We start from the raw sequence: 6000 nt of genomic DNA, 5'->3' as shown, positions 1-6000 counted from the left end.
CCTTCTTAATGATTAATCTCCAAACCTCCAGAATCTGCTAACACGGTTTTAGTGGTTCTACAAACTTTGGTATCTGACTTTATTTCTGTAATTCCAACTTGGACAAATGTTGAAATGACAGAAAAAAGTGTCTCACAGTATTTTCTCTTTTCTTTCTTACAACCTAATCTCCTGTGGAAAGCCTAAAGCGGGAGCTAGTTCTGCTATTAAGAATCTCACAGTCTATTTAAATGAGGGAGTCAACATGCAAACAGTTATGCACAACAGGATTTAGACTTGAGAAGTTGGAGGTAATCTCAGAGGGAAGGCACCAACATCAAGGGAGATCAGAAAAGGCTTCTTGAAGAAGGTAGGACCTTAGTTGGAAGCTGAAGGAAGCCAGAGATGTTAGAAAGCAGAAAGGGAGAGGGGTTCATGGAGGACAGCCAGAGAAAATTCCCAGAGTGGGGAGGAGTGTCTAGCGTGAGGAACAGCAAGGAGACCAGCATCACTGCATTGAAGTATATTTTTGGGTAGAGTGGAATGAGTAAGAGACGTGGAAGGGGGAATGGCTTATAAAGTGCCCTAAAAACTAAACAGAAGATTTTCTACTGGATCCTGGAGGCAATAGGGAGCCACAGGAGTTTATTGAGTAAAGGGGTGACATAGTCAGATTTGTACTTCAGGAAGATCACTTTGACAAACGAATGGAAGATGGACAGGAGTGGGGAGAGACTTGAGTTAGGGAGACCAGCCAGCAGGTTATTACAATAGTCAAGGAGGGAGGATGTGAGGGTCTGTGCTTGGGTGGTGGTAGTGTCAAAGGAGAGAAGGAGGGCATATATAAGAGATATTACAAAGATAGAAATGACAGGAATTGAAAATTTATTGGATATGGGGAAACGAGAGAGAGAGAGAGAGAGAGAGAGAGAGAGAGAGAGAGAGAGAGAGAGAGAGAGAGTAAAGAACTAAGGATGACACCTAGATTTCAAGACTGGGTGCCTCAGAGGATGATGGTACCCTCTACGGTAATAGGGAAATTAGGAAGAGGAGAGGGTTTGTGGGGGAGACGTGAGTTCAATTTTTGACGTGTTGTTAAGTTGTCTGTAAGACATTCAGTTTGAAATGTTCAACAGGAAGTTGGAGATGGGAGCCTGGAAGTCAAGAGAGAGATCAGGGCTGGACAAAAAAATCTGAGAGTCATCTGCATAGTGATGATAGTTGAAACCATGAAAGTGGATGAAAGTAACAACTGAAATAGTATAGAGGTGAAGGGAAGAGTACAGAGCCTTGGGAGACACCTGCTGTTAACAGGAATGACCTGTATGAGAATCCAGCAAAGGAAACTGAGAAGGAATGGTCAGCTAGGTAGGAGGAAAGAGTAGTGTCACAAAAATCTGGAAAAAAAGCGAGTATCAAAGAGAAAAGTGTGAATGACAATGTCAAGAGCAGAGAGGTCAGGAAGGATGAGTATTGATAAAAAGCCATTAGATTTGGCAGCTAAGTAATCACTGGTAGCTTTGGAAAGAGCAGTTTTAGCTGAGCGGTCAGGTCAGAAGCTGGAATGAAGATAATTAAGAAAGGAATGACAGAACAAGACAAGGAGGCATTAACTGTAGACAGCCTTCCTTAGAAGTTTATCTACAAAAGGGAGACCAGATATCAGATGATATATTGCCAGGGGAGGTGAATGGATCATGTTAGGGTTTTTTTTTTTTAAGGAAGAGGGACACATGAGTATGTTTCTAAATAATAGGGAATGAGCCAGTAGACAATGAGATATTGAAGATCAGTGAGGGGGGATGGTAGAGGGGGCAATCTTCTGGAGAAGATGGGATGGAATAGGATCACCTCTATGAGTAGAAGGGTTGGCCTTGCCAGATAGGCTTAGCTGTTAGAGTTATTACTCTCTAACTGGGGCCATCATCACGAGTCATTCATGTTTCATGACCACCATTCCAAGGGCAGAAATACAACACACTTGGGACTGTTAGCTCTTGAGTCTAAGCCTGTTGCAATCCCCAGTGGTTTTATCAGCAATAAATCAGACAATAAGCAGGCATTTATAAAGAGCCTCAGTGACTGTCTTGCTGGCTTCCCCTGACATTTGAACCTGTCAAAGATAAAAAGGTCACCACCTGGACAATTCCATCTCAGGGTTCTTATTCACTTAAGATCAGGAAAGAGTGAACATAAAAGAAATAGAGGCAGCTGTGTGCTTACAGCTTGTGGCTGAGATGGGTGGATGCAGAGGACCCCATCTCTTCATTCTCAAGCTTCAAAGCTGGAAGAAGAAGAGGAGGTAGGGGATAAGTATAGTCCATTCAATTCCAGACCATGTGGTCTCTTGGACCGGACCCAGGTAGAAAATATCTGTGCATGCGGTAGGGGTGGTCCTCACAGCCCAGCACACCATCATTACACTAAAGCCCTCTGAAGCTGAAGTATTAGCCCTTAATTATGGTGGTGGGGGGAGGGGGAGAGGGAGGGTAAAGAGTCCTTATACTCTCTATGTGGATACAAAAGCAAATTCTTGGAGTGCCCCTTCTACCAGACAGGCTGGGAATACTATACTTTTCTAAACAAAAAAATCTCATAGCAAAGGGGAGATGAAAAGAAAAAGATGGAGACCCATGCGGAGATACAGCAGATGATGGACCTTTCTGACAGAAACAGACAGATAGACAGAGACAGAGAGAAACAGAGATAAAGAGACAGTGAGAAGAGACAGAGAGAGAAGAGAGGAAGAGACAGAGAAAGAGAGAGAGACAGAGACAGAGAGACACAGAGAAATGGAGATGGAGACAGAGATAAAGAGAGAGTGAGAAGAGACAGAGAGAAGAGAGGAAGAGACAGAGAAAGAGAGACAGAGACAGAGACAGAGAGACACAGAGAGAGAGAGAGAGAGAGAGAGAGAGAGAGAGGCAGACTACTTACCTTCCATGTACTTTCTATACGTCTTGTTCACACCTAGTTATTTTATATGTTGTCTCCTCCATCAGAATGTGGGCAGGCACCATTTTTGATTTCCTTTGTGCGAGTGCCTAGCACAATGCCTGGCACATAGTAAGTGCTTAATAAATGTTTATTTCCTGACTTGTGGGCCATACAAAATGTGGCAGCTTTTCACAATTGTTCACAATCATGAACAGTTCCAAACAAAATAATACATAAATAAACAGGAAAAGCAGTGATAGATTTATCAGAGGCCGAGACACAGACACTTTGAACAGGAAAGACAAGGGAGTGGGGAGGAAGAGAATAAGCACTGATGTAGTGCCTGCTGTGTGTCAGGCACTGTGCTAAGCATGCCTACTAATATCATCTCATTTGCTCCTCGTGACAACCCTGGAAGGTAGGCATTGTTATTATTCATTTTACATTTGAGGAGACAGAGAAGCAGAGGTTAAGTGACTTGCCCAGGTCACACTGCTAGTACATGTATGAGCCTGGATTTGAACTCAGGTTTTTCTGACTCCAGGACCAGTGCTCTATCCCCTGAGTCTCTGGTAGCCAGTGGGACAGACTCAAACAATCAATAAACATGTGTTAAGGCTTATTATGTGCTGTAATAAGTGCTAAAGATACAAAACCCAAAACAAACAAACAAACAAAAAGGTAAAAGAAGCTCACATCATAATTTAGGAGAAAACAATCCATTGTTAATTTATATTTTGTGTAAGGGAAGGGAGATTCATTGTTCATGTCTAGGCCTTGCCAGTATAATTAAAATGACAGTACTACATACATTGATTTACAAATCTAATTTTATACTAGTCAAACCATTAAAAAGTTATTTTCTAGAATAAATGGACAAATGAAAGAATAATTGATTAAGTGCTTGTTGCTAGGGGCTGAGGAGACAAATACAAAAGCAAAGCAGTCCTACAATTATTTGGCAAGTTAGTAGTTAGAAACGTGTCAACAAACTTTCCCAGAATGGTTTGGAGACTAGCCCAGAGCAGGGCACAGCGTCAACGCAGGGTGAGTGAGAGATCTTAGGTGAAGATGGGGCTTATTTTGGCTATCCAAGGGCTGCCTTATCTATAGGTCACAGGATTCTGTCCCTTCCTCTTTGGACCTTAGTCTGGAGAAGTTAGGAGTAAGACAGGCAAGCAGGGGATGGTGTTCTAGGCTCTCCCTTGGTTCTCACAGGCTATATATCCTGGATGGTCAATGAAGGCAGAATATTTCCATGCTGGAAGGAATGCATAAAATAGACATCCTTGCATCTCCTCTCCCCTTGTTGCACTGAAGAGAAAAACCAAGGAGCATGGAGGGAAGGGGAAAGACTTGCCCCATGTCACAGAATGAGAGGGTGGCAGATTTGCACTCCAATTCAGGTCTGGCTTCCAGCCCAGCTCTCTCTCTCTGATTCAAAGAGTCTTCAGATCAAAGTGAACCACAGTGACTTCAAAAGCCTAATGATGTAATGTGCCTCCTACTGATTGGCAGAGAGGTCATAGACTAGAGATGGAGGAGACATACATTCTGAGACAGAGCCAATATATTGATCTGTTTTGCTGGATTGTGAGAACGTGCGTGTGTGTGTGTTAGTGGGTAGAATATCTCTTATGACTCATTACTGAGTCTTTATCAGTCCTCTCTCACATTGGCAGTACCTTATCAGAAAAAGTGACTTCCCCAGGGCAATCCCCAGGGTTGGGCCTCTTCCTGGTGAAGTGGCTTACGAGCTTAGAAACACTTCTGACTCCCACTTTAGCTGGATCCTGCTCTTAGCCAGCGGTGGACAGGGAGCCAAAGCCAGCTTTGGTCAGCCAAGTTGAAGGGATAGTGAATGGGGCCACAGGGGAGCAGAGCAATCCACTCCATTCAGGAGCACTGGCTGAATTGCTTTGATCATGGTTCAAGGCTGCAGAACTGGAGTGAGGTTGGGTGGAAGTTGCCAAGGGGACAGCTGGAGAGTAGCCAGCAAAGTGAAGCATGGCTGGGCAAAAATGACATAAAATTCATCTGTAGGGGGTGGGGGGCAAAGGTCAAGATTTAATGTGAAATGATGAAAACAGTAGTGATGAATGTGTCCTGCTTTCAGTATCCACATTGTTCTTCAGGATGGGTAATCATTTCTGGCACATGAAGAAAATGTGAGATGTCCATAATGCCTTCCCTACTTTTTATGATGAGGAGAAAAGTTTCAAGAGTTTTTCATTCACCCATGCTTTCTTTTTTTCTTGATACATTTTATTTTTACATCATATTCATCTTTGAATATATATTCCACTCAATTCTCAGTGAGCCTTTCCTTACAACGAAGATTAAAAAAGAAAAAGAGAACCCCCCCCAACAAAATAGCTCTGCACAGCCAACCAATGTATCAACTGTGTCTGACAGTCTATGCAATGTAGCCACACCCACACCCCATTTCTCCCCACTTCTGCCATGCAGGGAGGAGCAATGCCTTTTCTCAACTCAGCCTGGGCTGGGCTTAGTCATAATTATGCAAATTCAATTTCATTTATTTTGTGATTTACATCATTGTATATACTTTTTTTTCCTGTATCTGCTTACTTCCATCTTCGTCAGTTCATGTTTTCCCATAATTCTCTTAATCCTTCTAGATCATCATTTCTTACAGCACAATAATGTTCTATTGCATTCACATACCCCAACATGTTTAGCCAATTGATTGGCACCTACTCCCATTCACCCCTCCTAGTTCTTTGCCAAAAGTACTGCTATTTGTATTATGGTGAACATGGGGGTCTCACTTTCTGTCTTTCATCTCCTTAGGAAGTATATGACAAGCATTGAGATTGATGGGTCAAAGGGGATGGACATTTCAGTAGCTTTTAAAAAGTAATTCCAAATTGCTATCCAGAATGCTTGTACTGATTTGTAGCTCCAGTAGCAGTGTATTAGTGTATCTGTCTTTTTCACAGCCTCCAACACTAATTATATCCTTCTGTCATTTTGGCTAGGTGTGAAGTAGAACATTAGAGTTGTTCTACTTTGCCTCTCTTTCATTATTAAAGATTTGGAGCAATCTTTCATAAGTCTGCC

Source organism: Phascolarctos cinereus, unplaced genomic scaffold (assembly GCF_003287225.1).
Source record: "Phascolarctos cinereus isolate Bilbo 61053 unplaced genomic scaffold, phaCin_HiC Scaffold_726;HRSCAF=1367, whole genome shotgun sequence".
Taxonomy (NCBI): domain Eukaryota; kingdom Metazoa; phylum Chordata; class Mammalia; order Diprotodontia; family Phascolarctidae; genus Phascolarctos; species Phascolarctos cinereus.
This window is presented reverse-complemented; position numbering follows the sequence as displayed.